The following is a 16,515-nucleotide window of genomic DNA, read 5'->3' on the forward strand; positions in this document are numbered from 1 at the left end:
AAAAGGACTTGGGAAAGTTAGGACATGTCAGAGTTTTGGATGGTGAAAGATGGGAGACTGGGCAAGAGTGCATTGCAATGTGCTGCTTCAGCTTCATGCCACTTCTATACTGGTAGAACGTAAATCAAGTGTTAAGACCTAAAATGACTCCAAAGTGGAGTAAAAATCCGTAGGGGATCTCACTGGTGTCAGATGGGACCATGACTCTGAATTCAAGCTGTATTTGTGTTAGGACTGCTGCTGCAAAGTGCTCTAACTGTGCACTAGTACTGCAGTTATTGAATGACTGTAACCCCGCAATATTAGCACTGTTGTCATCTCTTAACCAAATACTTCCCTGTCCCCGTGACTGTAAAATTAATAGATCATAATGGAGAATGCATTTGCTATGATTAAACAACTAAATTGGGAGGTAGATCATTTTTCCAAACTATTACCTCAGATTTTTGTACAAGCTTGACACTTACTAAAAACAAAATTCTTTCAACAAAAACAGTTCTGCTTGAATTCTACTTTTAAAAATTATTTTTCAATTATCACTAACTTTTCAGAGAGTGGGTGATACTTGATAAGTCAGAGTTGGTCTGGATTTCTCTAGCTAATTACCAATGCTTAAGGTCCTTTAATTTCAAATCCCCACCCACTACCTCAATTTAAAACATTAAAATAAGTGTTTAGCTGTTAGATGGGAAGAGCAGACCTCAAAATTACAGCTGTTTCAGAACTTAACCCATTGGTTAAGTCAATTCCTTGCAATAAATACAAATGGAAATCAATCAGCATAACAAGCCAAAAGCAAAAAGCGACGGATGCTGGAAATCCAAAACAAAAACAAAAATATCGGGAAAAACTCAGCAGGTCTGACAGCATCTGCAGAGAGGAACACAGTTAATATTTCAAGTCCATATGACTCTTCAACAGAACTAAGGAAGAATAGAGGTGAAATATAAGCTGATTTAAGGGGGGTGGGGGGATATGACAGGTAGAGCTGGATAGAGTTTGTGTTGTGCAGAAGCTGTCCTTCTGCTCTGTAAAGTTAGCATGTTATGCTAACCCCTACACCTCAGCCCCCTCCAATGGCACCTCTCCATGCAACTGCAGAAGGTTCAACACCCCTTTACTTCCCCCCTCCTCACCATCCAAAGGCCCAAACATTCCCAAACAGTGATAGATGGAGATTGCCAAAAGATGTCATAGACAAAAGGACAAAGAGGTGTTGATGGTGGTGATATTAGCTAATGGTGACATTAAGGGCAGAAGGCAAGACGAGCAAGGTACAGATAGCCCTAGTGGGGATGGGGTGGGGGGAAGGGATCGAAATAGACTAAAAGATACAGATAAAACAATGGATGGAAATACATTTAAAAATAATGGAAATAGGTGGAAAAAGAATATATATAAATTATTGGACTAAAACAATGGATGGAAATACATTTAAAAATAATGGAAATAGGTGGAAAAAGAATATATATAAATTATTGGAAAAAGGGGGATCAGAAAGGGGGGGGGGGCGGGATGGAGGAGAGAGTTCATGATCTAAAGTTGTTGAATTCAATATTCAGTCCAGAAGGCTGTAAAGTGCCTAGTCGGAACGAGGTGCTGTTACTCCAATTTGCGTTGAGCTTCACTGGAACATTGCAGCAGGCCAAGACAGACATGTGGGCATGAGAGCAGGGTGGTATGTTGAAATGGCAAGCGACAGGGAGGTCTGGGTCATGCTTGCGGACAGACCGAAGGTGTTCCGCAATGCAGTCACCCAATCTGCGTTTGTTCTCTCCAATGTCGAGGAAACTGCATTGGAGCAGCGAACACAGTAGACTAAATTGAGGAAAGTGCAAGTGAAATGCTGCTTCACGTGAAAGGAATGTTTGGGCCTTTGGATGGTGAGGAGGGGGGAAGTAAAGGGGTGTTGAACCTTCTGCAGTTGCATGGAGAGGTGCCATTGGAGGGGGCTGAGGTGTAGGGGTTAGCATAACATGCTAACTTTACAGAGCAGAAGGACAGCTTCTGCACAACACAAACTAGCTGCAGCCTGTTACATAGAATGAAACATACACAGCACAACCACAGATTTCCAATTTGGAAGAAAGCATTATCAGGCCCAAACCAGTGTGGAGTCCAATTGCTGTCCTAACATATTTGGGTGGTCTTAATATTCTCATGCTATTTTCAAAATAACTCTATCCAAAAACCCGACAATGGTTTGTCCATCCCTTTCATCCAAAGATATGGGCAAGTATTTGCATACAGTGACATCATGGGAAAATTGCATTTCAGCTTGACTCTGTGGATAACACAGAGATAAAAGCAAAAAACTGCAGATGCTGGAAATCCAAAACAAAAACAGAAACAGAAATACCTGGACTAACTCAGCAGGTCTGGCAGCATCAGTGGAGAAGAGCAAAGTTGACATTTCAAGTCCTCATGACCCTTCAACAGAACTAAGTAAAATGAGGGAAGGGGTGAAATATAAGCTGGGTTAAGGAAGGGGGGGTGGGGGGGTGGTTGTTAGGACAAGCAGTCAGTAATAGGTGGAGATAACCAAAAGATGTCACAGAAAATAGAACAAAGAGGTTTTGAAGGTGGTGATATTATCTAAAAGAATGTGCTAATTAAGAGTAGAGAGCAAGAAAGGCAAGGTACAGATAACTCTAGTGGGGGTGGGGTGAAATAATACTAAAAGGGCATAAAAGGTAGAGATAAACAATGGGTAGAAATACATTTAAAAATAATGGAAATAGGTGGAAAAGAAAAAGCTATATAAATTATTGGAAAAAACAAAAAGGAGGAAGTTCTCAGTTGGTAGCACTCTGGCTTCTGAATCACAAGAATGTGGGTTCAAGTCCCACAAACCAGAGGTTTGAGCACAAAATCTAGACTAACAACATGTAGTGCTGATGCACTGTTGGTGTTGCCGTTTCCCAGGTGAGACGTTAAACAGAGACCCTGTCTGCCCTCAGTTGAGTGTAAAAGATCCCATGAAACTATTTTGAAGAAGACCATGAGAGTTATCCCTTGTGTCCTGGCTAATATTTGTTCCTCAAACAATCTCAGAAAGACATTATCCGTACATTATCACATTGCTGTTTGTGGAGACTTGCTGTGCAAAAATTACTTGCTGTGTTTCCTCCATTACATCAGTAACTACACTTCAATAGCTATAAAGTGCTTGGACAGACCCTGAGGTTGTGAAAGGCACCAAATAAATGCAAGTTGATCTCTTTTTCTCTGGCTAACTACCACTGCCTAAAGGTTTTTTTTATTTCACCCCCACCCCACCTCACCTTATTAATTGATCATGTTAAGATAAAATGAAGCCTTTCACTGGTACAAAGGGCAGACCTCACACATACTACTTGCTCATTCAGGACTTCAAAAGCCAGTGAGCGCATTGAACAGCTCAGCACTATCAGTGCAGAATATGGATAAGGGAATACATATTTTATTTTGAATCCTGCAATTTGGTTTTCAATTCCTCCATGCTGCAATTGCTCTTCCAGCTTTCAAGGGGTTTTTGATCCACCACATATTGACTCTTCAATTGGAGATTGCCCATGTCCCAAAAATCAGCCAGTTCAGATCATCAGAATGAAGCATGGTTATTCCCCTCTAGTTATGTCATTACATAAAGTCTGTTTCCAAGCTCATATCTTCCTTACATATCTTGATAATGATTGGGTGACATGTAACCACAGTAAATTTTGGGGCGAGGGAGTGTTTTATGAATTATTAACTATTTGCATGGTCACTTCAAACATGCTGCTTTGAAATCACTGGTACATTGAATGACCTGTCTGCACACCTTACCACAAATATTTGCAGGGCTGAAGTTATGTTAAAAAAAACCAAATCCTGGCTATTCTGAATGGATGAACAGGAAAACAAAGTGCCATAAGAGATTCATAATATTTATTCTGCTTCAAGAGAAGCTGAAAAGGAGACTACCATTAGCGACAAAAACAGAATTACCTGGAAAAATTCAGCAGGTCTGGCAGCATCGGCGGAGAAGAGTTGACGTTTCGAGTCCTCATGACCCTTCAACAGGACTGATCTTTCTTTACAAGGAGAGGGAAATATAAGCTGGTTTAAGGCGGGGGGGGGGGGGGGGGGGCGGGGGAGAGAGAAGTGGAGGGGGGTCTCTGCTCCTGTCCTAACAACACCCCCCCCCCCCCCCAACACCTTAAACCAACTTATATTTCCCTCTCCTTGTAAAGAAAGATCAGTTCTGTTGAAGGGTCATGAGGACTCGAAACGTCAACTCTTTTCTTCGCTGATGCTGCCAGACCTGCTGAGTTTTTCCAGGTAATTCTGTTTTTGTTTTGGATTTCCAGCATCCGCAGTTTTTTGTTTTTATTTTTATACCATTAGCTACTTCCCGTATCAGAATTTCCCAGTTTAAGTTGCACAATATATTTTCCCAGAAGTACCATTAGCACACAACGCAGGTCTCTGGAGAAGGCCCAGCCCCAACTCATTCCTCCTACAACCGCACTTATAATTATCCTGCTTTATATATCCTAAATAATCGTGGGATTTAACGATACATCTTTAAGGGCTCTCAATAATCGGTTCAGTGAGTTGGAACGTTCAGTTTCCTATAGCCTTGAACAATTTGGACGGTTGCCACCAACAATGACTTTTTGATATCACGCAGAACGTTACAAGGAGAGCACACATCCAGGCAGACAACACGATGATTATTGCCCCCTCTAGTGATCTCATTACATCAGGTCATGTTTTACTAAACATGCTTTGACAACGACTGGGCGACATGCAACCTCGATTCTCTACAGTAAAGCTTTGGGGCGAGGGAGTGCTTCATGAATTGAGTTATTAACTACTGTATTTACACGGTCACTTCAAGCATGCTGCTTTCAAGCCTCCGGTACACCCAAAGTTACCACAATGAATGACTTAATCCGCTCAACTTTGAAACAACATACTGCATGGGTTTGCAAGGGTAAAGTTATCAAGTGAAAAAGAACTCTGCGCCAACGCCAATCCGATGTAAAATGGGTCACAGGAAGCCCAAAAAAAAATCATTAAACAGAATGATGTCAGTGGCCGCACACGTTTATCTTATGATTCCACGCTAACTGAACTCTTTCCCCCTGTAGTAAAAGTTTCCCTCTTAAAAAAAACGAACAAGCAAAGGTTAGGAAACTCACTCACGGCTCGTCCCCTATTAATTGAGTGAGGAGCTTTACCCAAGCTACCTCTGGACGGGTCAGTATTGATGAACGAAGTGAAGTCCCCTCACCATTCTCCTGTCTCCTCCACACTCAATCGCATTCTCCACCAAAACCCCTGAATGTTTGGGGATTTCCTAACTCGATTTTCGCCCCTTGCCATTGGCTCAGGGTGAATCACATTTTTTCCATAACACTGGCCAATTGCTGCAACAAGGGATGGTCTCCAAGGGATGAAAATGAAATAGCATTTTACTGGCTCCAGATTTGTTTATTGTCTCCAAACACACACACACACAGACAAACCAGTTTACATGGCATTGCAATCAATTCCAATAGGGTTTAGGTATAAAATGCTTTTCAACAAAAAATGAAAGCTGCTTTCGTAAGTAAAGCATTTTTTAAAGAAATATCCTTACCATTAAGTGACAATGTAGTACTCCTGAGATACAAATATATATATAATATATATACTGTAGCCTCTTCAGAAGAGTTGGACACCTAGGAAGTAAAAGGAAAAAATGGGAGTGAAGAGATGGAAAGGGGTATATAGCGAGACAACTTTGTTGATGTTATTGCAGAGAATGAGGGGTTAGCGTGTCTGTTGATTGCCTTTTGATGAGAGGAAAGAAACTGCTGGCCTCAGTTTGTGTCTGAAGGGTTTGCTGCGATAGCGGGGAGGAAACCCATGGGGGGATTTCAAAATTCATTTCACTTTAGGGAATAACTTCAGCACTCGACACTCTCGGGGTCAGTGTGCAGGGCTTCATGCGGGAAATGGCTGGAATGAAGTGGGGGTTGAGAGGGTTGGAAGGGCTGTATTTGATGGGGTGAAGGGTATAACTGGGAAATGTCCCGGAATTGGAAAAAGATCACCTTACCAGAGCGACAGGAACTTTTAAACAGGCAATACACTTAATTTCCCAACAAAACTATTTTTTGTCCACTAAGGTTGATCCGATTGTTTTAAGTGTATCGAGCTTAACCGCAATACAATCAGTCTAAAAGGTTCCTTGCTCTTGACATTGGAGCCGGAGGAGTGGAAAGTATATTTGGAGACGCTCCCTTTGATTACGGAACCAGTCCTGCTTTCCCAGAAGTGATCCTAAAAAAAGTCCCTGAATTCTCGACATTAAATATTATGTGGAAATTAAAAGATACACAAATACCCTGGGTCTGGCTTAGTGCCCTCGTTCCCTGCAGAGGCTACATACAGGAAGAAAAGTTAAGAGCATATGCCAGAGAGAGATGGTCCAAAATCCACCCCCCACCCCAGTTTCTCCTAACTCCAATCAGTCCAAAACAGCCCAGCCCTGCCTCCAAGCCCCACAGCCTCCAAGCAGAGAGCCGGCTGCCCGGCTTCGCTGCCGCTTCTGGGGTGGTGTGGAAAATTGATTCACCATTTTTTAAAAAAATAAATGGAAGATGCAGGGGGAAGAAGAAAAAAGAACTCATTCCCATACCGGGAGTCGAACCCGGGCCGCCTGGGTGAAAACCAGGAATCCTAACCGCTAGACCATATGGGAGGAGATAAGAAAGGTTGTTTCTGAACGGCCTATAAGAGTGTCATGACGTCGTTATTAAGTTCATTCGTGTAGTTGAGAGGATTAATACTGCTTTAACTTTGGGGAAGTAACAGCATTGATACTATGCTCACCCCAATAGAGAACTGATGTTGGGCTAACTCCAACATACAATTGATAAAGGGCTAACTCCTCTAGAGAATGGATACTGGGCTAACTCCAGTAGTGAACTGATATTGGGCTAATTTCTGCAGAGAATTGATGCTGGACTAACTCCAGTAGAGAACTGACAATGTGTTAACTCCAGTAGGGAATTAATACTGGGCTAACTCCAGTAATGAATTGATATCGGGCTAACTCCTGCAGAGAACTGATACTGAGCTAACTCCAATAGAGAATTGATACAGGATTAATTCCAGTAGAAAATTGATACTGGGCTAACTCCAGTAGAGAATTGATACAGGGTTAACTCCAGTAGAGAGAGTTGAAACTGGGCTAACTCCAATAGAGAAGTTAACTCCAGTCAGAGAATTGATGCTGGGCTAACCTTGCAATAGTTATCATTATCTTTATAGGGAGTGCAATTCCTTAGCAGTCTGCTCTGGAATGTGTAGCTACAGTAATAGCCCAGGGACCACTTGTCCTCCTGTCACTAATTACACAAGCAGCCATTCTCCAAGTGCAAACCTAGACAGAATAATTTATCCAGTTGACTGCTGGAACACTATTCCACTATAGGGGGCATCTCTGAGCTGAGCCTGCGACGGCTTGTTCTGACACCCATAAGCACACTGGGTAGCAATCAAAAGCAGGAACATAGTCACATTCATATCCATTGGTTGTATCTGTGCCAGGAAGGGAGCATGAAGATCTAAGACTCTTTTTTTTACCATTTTCCCTTCTCTCTATTCTAATTTTTAGTTGTGAGTTTGGTGCTGCACCGTGGCGAGACGAGTTGTGGTTTGGCTGTTATAATTCTCTCTTTTTATTTTGATTATGCAAAATTAATTGTATCCGCAGCGAAACTCCGTTAGGACAATAAAAGTGTGTTGATTGATTGAAAGACTGGCTGAGCTTCCTTTCCCTAACTCAGTGGTTCCCAAATCTTTTTTCGGCTGAATACCCTTATTCTGATTTACCAACTTTTTGTGGATCTCTACCGGCAGTTGCTTTTTTAACAACCGATCTAACGACCGCACATTTTGTAAATCATAACTAAACATTGCAGGTAAACATATGACTTCAATAATAGTTTTTTACTTACCATTCATGTGATGGATGAGCTTGTTAGTTTACATAAGCACATAAAGTTGGGAGAACTCCCTCTCCCCCCACAGAATCACTCACACAGCAGACCCTCTTCCCTCCATTCACTCACGTAACAGCGCCTCTTTCCAAGCCCTCCTCCCCTCTACTCACACTCACCAACCCCTCTTTTCAACTCCCTCCTTCCCTCCTCTCACTCCCCCAGCAGTCCCTCTTCTCAAATGCTCTACTCCCACTCACTCCTTTGTGAGATCACTTCACTTGGACAGTGTTTGGGCCAGAAGCTGCTTCTCTTGCACCATTGCTGCACTGGTGCACAGATTCCTGCAATGTCACTCACCTTCCCACGCTCGCTGTTCCTCCAATCACATTGCTGCTAATAGGCACAACTGCATCTTACTAGTGTGCAAGGATGGGAAAGAAACAACCTGTGATTGAAGGAGCAGCAAGCAACAGGAAGGTAAGTGACAGTGCATGATCCTGAGTAGCAGAGAAAATGGGGAGCCTGAATTTTGGAAAAAAATAATAATCCCTGAAAATCTGCAGTTATACAATTAAGAGACAAGTACCCCCTAAAGACATCTGTCCTTCCCACCGATTCTGCCAGACCTGCTGAGTTTTTCCAGGTAGTTTTGTTTTTGTTTTTATTCTGTTCTTCCCCACTTTGGAAACCACTGCCCTAACCCAGAGGCAATGAGGCCCTTTGCTTACAGAAGGAGACTCAAAAGATGTCTCTTCTCTCCAATCTTCTGCCCTGCAGTTCTGAACATGCTGATCCTTGCTGGGTTACAGTTCTCCATGAGCCAGCTTCTCCCTGGTAGGTCAGTAAACCTAGTTAGAGTGTTAATAGGTTATTTGGCTATGGGGAGTAGAGCGTGATCTTGCCTTCACCCTCAGGGGTCAGCATATTTGCACTTTCTGGCAGCGATCCCTGGACAACAGTGAGATGAGATTCTTTAAAGACACAATAATTTTGCATAAACTTGTGGCAAAATGAGAGCAATTAACTTCAGTATGGTGTGTTATGACATGCAGCAAAATAGACACCACTAATTTCCTATTTTTTGAATTTATGAACAAAATTCTCAGTAATACTCTTGTTACAATTTTTTGCAGGGTAAAGAATATGCAAATATATTCTGTCTGCATTTGCACAATCACATAGGCTACCCACAGCTGAGTCAAGGCACAATTTTCTTGCATGAAACAGCCTCCCATCCTCCCGACTGCAGCCTTGCCCCCCCACAGAAACCTCAACTGCGGTAGCTGTGACAGGGTGCAATAAATTAGCTTATCAAAGTATTATGGTCAACAGTGCTAGAACACCCCACATGAAATATGCCCACTCAGCCATGTCAGCTCCTGCTACCTAGAGGATGTTTAAAGCAGCAGACACAGAAGCCAAGCCATCACTGATCACCTTGCTCAGGGAAAATTAAATGGCACATGGCAGAAGTAAAGGAAACAAAAACCTTCCCTCTTCTTGTTCCCCAGCCAGTTAAAGGATTCCCTGGCCTGTTTCCAAATCTGGTGTATCTGCATAACCTCACAATGAGCACACAGCTGGTGGGATTATACTCATATCATGCTTTTTTTTGAATCTTTGATCATTTTTTTCTTTGCAACCACTAAGCAGGGTCCAGCCAAGAGGTTTCTGTAAGTACTTATCAGAAACAAAAATAAAAAAAAAAAACTGCGGATGCTGGAAATCCAAAACAAAAACAGAATTACCTGGAAAAACTCAGCAGGTCTGGCAGCATCGGCGGAGAAGAAAAGAGTTGACGTTTCGGGTCCTCATGTCTGTCGAAGGGTCATGAGGACTCGAAACGTCAACTCTTTTCTTCTCCGCCGATGCTGCCAGACCTGCTGAGTTTTTCCAGGTAATTCTGTTCTCATCAGAAACAGGCTGATGTGAGGTGGACAGATTTAGCCAATTTATGTTTCTAATAGGCTGTCTGCTCTAAGTACTGATAGTGGTGTCCTCAAGCATTTCTTTACCTTGCTTTTTCCCTGCTTTCAGTGCCACTAGCAGCCATTACATTACAATCACAACAGCAATTTATATAGCACCTTTCACATAGTAAAGTGAGTTTTTAACTGCTTGGATCTGGAGCCTGGTGGCTGGGTCACCTCTTGACAACATTAGTTTGCAGATTTTCAGGTTGTAAAACTTACTTTAACATGAGGATCATGTGCAGGTAGCTGTGTTGTTCTCAACATTCCAGAAATAATCCTTATGACTTCCCAAAAGTGGATATCCAGCACGTTTGTGTGGCAGCCTCTGAGCCAGGTTGAGCAGTGGTACTCTGCTGCTGGGTAAACCAGGGAGAGTGAAGCAGTGCATTGAGTTTGGCTCTGCTGTCCCAGGTGGTATCTGCTGCTTTCCAAATGTGATTCACTCTCGTCTTGACCTTGGCTCTGGTGTTTTGGAGGTGTTGCTGATAGGTCAACTTACGGTCAAGAGTGATGCCAACAAGTTTGGCCTTTGGGCTGTGGATGAGTGGTCATCCACAGAAATGGACACAAATTCGTTATCCTTTGTGTTGTTCAGGTGGAAGGCTGAAACGACAGCCTTGACAGTGTTTGGTCAAAGCCTTCATTTTCTGAAGTAGGCTTCCAGAAAACATAGATATTCAGTGAGTATTTTCTCAATGTCCTGAAGTTCCTTAGCCTGGAAAGCCAGGGCCAAATCATCAACATTGGCTAAGAGCCATGACTTTGAGGGAGGGTGGTCACTGGCATATAAGGAAGGAGACAGCTACCTGCACATGATCCTCATGTTAAAGTAAGTTTTACAACCTGAAAATCTGCAAACTAATGTTGTTAAGATGTTGTGAAATGTTTTAACTTGAATCTTTTACCCCTGTTTGTTTCTCTGCTTACATGAGTATCCTGCTGCTTTCTCCATGGTTGCTTCTACTCTTGACAGGAAGAGCATTTTTGTAGTTTATCTGCCTAGTTCTCCTCTTTGAGATAAAGGAGTCCACCAGTGTGCATGATCACTTGCAGAGGTCTGAGACAGAGATCATTTCTTTCCGAGACAGAGATCTTTTCTTTCTGAGAGAGGGATCATTTCTCCCCTTGAGGGTTGCTGGATTGAAATGGTTTGGCCTTCAACACAGACTATAGTTACTCGGTCACTGAAATCAAATCAGCATTTTTAAGACGATAATGCACCACAAAAGTACTTTCCTACAAATTCATTCAAGGATACCATGCTCAATGTGAAGTATTAAGTCCTGTTTTTGCCAATCACTAGTGTCAACAGGCTGCAAATTCATAATCTTGGTTGTGTTTCCTTAAAAACCAGTCAGATGCCAACCCCTGGTTGTGTTAAATGTTGTGCACTAGGCCCTGTAAATGCTGCATAAGGCTAGTTAAATTCATGAATTAACATTACACTAGGATCAGCAGCACACCAAATGAATACTGCCTTTCTCTTAGGTTTTTCATAGGGTGGAGAACAATAACTTGCATTTATATATAGTGAATTTAACATAGTAAAAGGTCCCAACAGAAAGGTATCTCAAGCCTCTGCAAGAATTATTCTTGAACTGTCTCCTAGGAGTGATGCATTTCGATACCCATCACTGTAGTGGAAGTTATCTTATGGTTAAGCTTGGGAATTTGGTGACTAGTTTCTCACCATGGGAGATGCATATAGGGCATAATTGTAAACCCTGAAAATGATACAATACTTGGGAAACAGTGAGGAAGATATGAACAGACTTTCAGAGGATATGGACTGATGAAATGGGCAGACAATCAATAGATGAAATTTAACTTTTCTATGTGTGGGATGATACTCTTTGGAAGGAAGAATGAAGAGAGGCAATGGAATTTTAAAGGGGGTGCTGGAACATAGAGACATGGGCATTTATATACATGGGAGTTTAAAGATGGGTGAATAAGTAGATAAAGCTGTTAAGCATATAACGTTTTCCTTGGTTTTATACATAGCAGACTAGAGTACAAAAGAAAGGAGGTTAAGCTAACCCTTTATAAAGTACTGATTATGTCTCAGCTGGAATATTGCGCCTGATTCTGGGCACCATACTTTAGAAAGGACATCAGGGCCTTGGAGACAGTGCAGAAAATATTAACTAAAATGTTACCAGGAATGAAGGACTTCAGTTTTGTGGAGAGACTGGACTAGTTGGGACTGTTCTCCGACATATCTTTTAATTTTTCTTTCTTGTGTGCGACGTATTCATTTAAATGTGCAGGACCTTTAAATTCTTGTGCAGCCACGCACACTGGTAACTTAAAATGGCTGACTTGTGCTCGGCAACTTCTAGGTTACTGCACTCAGCTTAGAGGGATCATTGCTGTTCTCCTTAAAGCAGAGAAGATTAAGGGAAAGAAATGTTCAAATTCCTGAAAGATGGAGTAAATAAGGTGAAATGGATTCCACTGACAAAAAGATCAGTAACCAGAGGACAGATGCAAGGTAATCGGTAATCAGAAGTGAGATGAGGTGAATACATCAGAGATGGAGAATTTTGATTGAAAGGATCTTCAAGTGTTATAGCATCGATTTAAGAAAAAAGATGGTTTACAGTTTAAATGATACTGACCGGGATTTCCCGACGATCCCAGTGATGGGCGGGTGGGGCCAGAAAATCCCACCCGCTGTCTCCAGAAAAAACAACCAGCTTACATCAGCTGCAACACCACGAGAATTTCAAAACCTCTAAAGGAACGTTGGAACATATATTTCCTTTTCAAAAACAGAAACAGAAATACCTGGAAAACTCAGCAGGTCTGGCAGCATCGGCGGAGAACAGCACAGTTGACGTTTCGAGTCCTCATGACCCTTCAACAGAACTAAGTAAAAGTAGGAAAGGGGTGAAATATAAGCTGGTTGAAGGGGGGGTGGGGGGGGGGTGGGTGCGGTGGTTGTTGGGAAAAGAAGCCAGTAGTAGGTGGAGATAAGCAAAAGATGTCACAGACAAAAGGACAAAGAGGTGATATTATCTAAAGGAATGTGCTAATTAAGAGTAGAAAGTAGGACAGGCAAGGTACAGATAGACCTAGTGGGGGTGGGGTGAGGGGAAGGAATACTAAAAAGGCTAAAAGTTAGAGATAAACAATGGGTGGAAATACATTTAAAAATAATGGAAAGAGGTGGGAAAAGAAAAATCTAAATAAATTATTGGAAAAAACAAAAAGGAGGGGGAAGAAACGGAAAGGGGGTGGGGATGGAAGAGAGAGTTCATGATCTAAAATTGTTGAACTCAATATTCAGTCCAAAAGGCTGTAAAGTGCCTAGTCGGAAGATGAGGTGCTGTTCCTCCAGTTTGCGTTGAGCTTCACTGGAACAATGCAGCAAGCCAAGGACAGACATGTGGGCATGAGAGCAGGGTGGAGTGTTGAAATGGCAAGCGACAGGGAGATCTGGGTGATGCTTTCAGACAGGCCAAAGGTGTTCCGCAAAGCGGTCACCCAGTCTGCATTTGGTCTCTCCAATGTAGAGGAAACCGCATTAGGAGCAATGAATGCAGTAGACGAAGTTGAGGGAAGTGCAAGTGAAATGCTGCTTCACTTGGATGAGTGTTTGGGCCTTTGGTCGGTGAGGAGAGAGGAAATGAAGGGGCAGGTATTGCATCTTCTGCGGTTGCATGGGAAGGTGCCGTGGGAGGGGGTCGAGGAATAGGGGGTGATGGAGGAGTGGACCAGGGTGTCACGGAGGGAACAATCCCTATGGAATGTCGCCGGGGGGGGGTGAAGGGAAGATGTGTTTGGTGGTGGCATCATGCTGGAGTTGGCAGAAATGGCGGAGGGTGATCCTTTGAATGCGGAGGCTGGTGGGGTGATAAGTGAGGACAAGGGGGACCCTATCATGTTTCTGGGAAGGAGAAGGCGTGAGATGCGCGGGAGATGGGCCGGACACGGTTGAGGGCCCTGTCAACCACCGTGGGTGGAAAACCTCGGTTAAGGAAGAAGTAGGACATGTCATAGGAACTGTTTTTGAAAGTGGCATCATCAGAACAGATGCGATGGAGGCAAAGGAACTGAAAGAATGGGATGGAGTCCTTACAGGAAGCAGGGTGTGAGGAGCTGTAGTCGAGGTAGCTGTGGGAGTCGGTAGGCTTGTAATGGATATTGGTGGACAGTCTATCACCAGAGATTGAGACAGAGAGGTCAAGGAAGGGAAGGGAAGTGTCAGAGATGGACCATGTGAAAATGATGGAGGGGTGGAGATTGGAAGCAAAATTAATAAATTTTTCCAGGTCCCGACGAGAGCATGAAGCAGCACCGAAGTAATCATTTTTGTACCAGAGAAAGAGTTGTGGGAGGGGGCCGGAGTAGAACTGGAACAAGGAATGTTCCACATACCCCATAAAGAGACAGCCATAGCCGGGGCCTTTGCGAGTACTCATTGCCACACCTTTTATTTGGAGGAAGTGAGAAGAGTTAAAGGAGAAATTGTTCAGTGTGAGAACAAGTTCAGCCAGACGGAGGAGAGTAGTGGTGGATGGGGATTGTTTGGGCCTCTGTTCGAGGAAGAAGCAGAGAGCCACCAGACCATCCTTGTGGGGGATGACAGTGTAGAGGGATTGGACATCCATGGTGAAGAGGAGGCAGTTGGGGCCAGGGAACTGGAAATTGTTGATGTGACGTAAGGTGTCAGAGGAATCACGGATGTAGGTGGGAAGGGACTGGATAAGGGGAGAGAGAAGGGAGTCAAGATAGCGAGAAATGAGTTCGTGAGGCAGGAGCAAGCTGACACGATCGGTCTGCCGGGAGAGTCCTGTTTGTGGATTTTGGGAAGGAGGTGGAAGTGGGCCATCCGAGGTTGGGCGACCATCAGGTTGGAAGCTGTGGAAAGAAGATCTCCAGAGGAGATGAGGTCAGTGACAGTCCTGGAAACAATGGCTTGATGTTCAGTGGTGGGGTCATGGTCCAGGGAGAGGTAGGAGGAAGTGTCTGTGAGTTGACGCTCAGCCTCCGCGAGGTAGAGGTCAGTGTGCCAGACAACAACAGCACCACCCTTGTCAGCGGGTTTGATGATAATGTTGGGGTTGGACCTGAGAGAACGGAGTGCAGTAAGTTCAGAGAGAGACAGGTTAGAATGGGTGAGAGGAGCAAAGAAATTGAGACGAATAATGTCACGCCGATTTCCTTTTCTCTTATGGACTTAAACTCTTACCAATTCCACCTCCTCCACCCTGCAGCTTGTTCTGTTTTGCATGCTGGAGTGAGCGTGTGTGTGTGTGTGTGTGTGTCTGTTATATTGTGGGATTCAGGATGTGTTTTTACCATTTAATAAGTCTTATACTTTTGCCTGAGGGGTGAATAAATTCCTCTCTTTTCTTTTTTCCACTCCTGACGTTGGTTATAACAGAGTTTGAACTGTGAGAAAAATTGTGATTTTTCAATTAAGTATACACCTGACTGTATGTAAAGCTATATGAAGAAAAAAGCCAGACAGATCTCTTGAGTTAATAAGTAAGGGATTAGTTTTATTGTCAAAAACTCACTCAGGTAAAAGTATAAGACTTATTAAAAATATAAAAACAGGTCCTGAATCCCGCAACACAACAGACAAGCACGCGCACCCACACACTCGCACTCACACATGCACGCGTGCGCACACACACTCAAGCACACACGCACGCGTGCACACACACTAGCATGCAAAACAGAACTAGTTACAGGATGGAGGTGGTGGAATTGATTAAAATTTAAGTCCATAAGAAAAAAAGAAATATATGTTCCAATGCTCCTTTAGCGATCTTGAAAGTCCCATGGTGTCGCAGCTGACGTAAGCTGATTGTTTTTCTGGAGACTATCCTTTAAACTGTAATCTGTCTTTTTCCAAGGTGGATGCTATGACACTTGAAGATCTTTTTGATCAAAATTTTCTATCTCTGATATATTCCAAAATGTAACAGAAATAGGGTCTTGAACCTTTGAATAGCAGGAAAAGAGAGATGATGTTACATTCTGCAGTCTCCTTGATGTTAATAGTGTACTGAAGCAGTTCATGTCCAAATGCAGCAAGACCTGGACAATATCCAGGCTTGGGCTGACAAGTGGCAGGTAACATGTGCACCACACACCTGACCACCTCCAACAAGAGAGATGCTAATCATAGCCCCTTGACCATCACTGAATCCCCCACTATCAATATCCTGGGGTTTACCATTGACCAGAAACTGAACTGCATTAGCCATATAAATACTATGGCTACAAGAGCAGGTCAGAGGCTAGGAATCCTGCAGAGTTACTCACCTCGTGACTCCTCAAAGCCTGTCTGCAGTCCACAAGGCACAAATCAGGACTGGGATGGAATAATCTCCACTTGCCTGGATGAGTGCTGCTCCAACAACACTCAAGAAGCTTGACACCATCCAGGACAATACAGCCTGCTTGATTGGCACCATTTCCACAAATGTTCACTCCCTCCACCACTGACCAACAATGGCAGCAGTGTGTACCATCTACAAGGTGCACTGCAGAAACTCACCAAGGCTCCATAGACAGCACCTTCCAAACTCATGACCTTTATCACCTAGAAGGATCAGGGCAGC

The 16,515-nt window shown here is 43.3% G+C and overlaps 1 protein-coding gene and 1 non-coding gene across 5 annotated transcripts in view; both read right to left on the reverse strand.

Moving 5' to 3' along the window:
- Positions 1-5,325, reverse strand: part of elf1 (E74-like ETS transcription factor 1) — a 247,525-nt gene extending 242,200 nt beyond the window's left edge. For all 4 annotated transcript variants that reach the window (XM_041195150.1, XM_041195147.1, XM_041195149.1 and 1 more), the window contains exon 1: positions 5,173-5,325. The gene's annotated coding sequence lies outside the window, so the exon portion shown is untranslated. The remainder of the gene's footprint in view (positions 1-5,172) is intronic.
- Positions 5,326-6,643: 1,318 nt separating this feature from the next.
- trnae-uuc lies at positions 6,644-6,715 on the reverse strand. Its single transcript has one exon. It is a non-coding gene; the product is annotated as a tRNA-Glu (tRNA).
- Between the last annotated feature and the right edge of the window lie 9,800 nt (positions 6,716-16,515).

The sequence above is a fragment of the Carcharodon carcharias genome, chromosome 9, assembly GCF_017639515.1.
Source record: "Carcharodon carcharias isolate sCarCar2 chromosome 9, sCarCar2.pri, whole genome shotgun sequence".
Lineage (NCBI taxonomy): Eukaryota > Metazoa > Chordata > Chondrichthyes > Lamniformes > Lamnidae > Carcharodon > Carcharodon carcharias.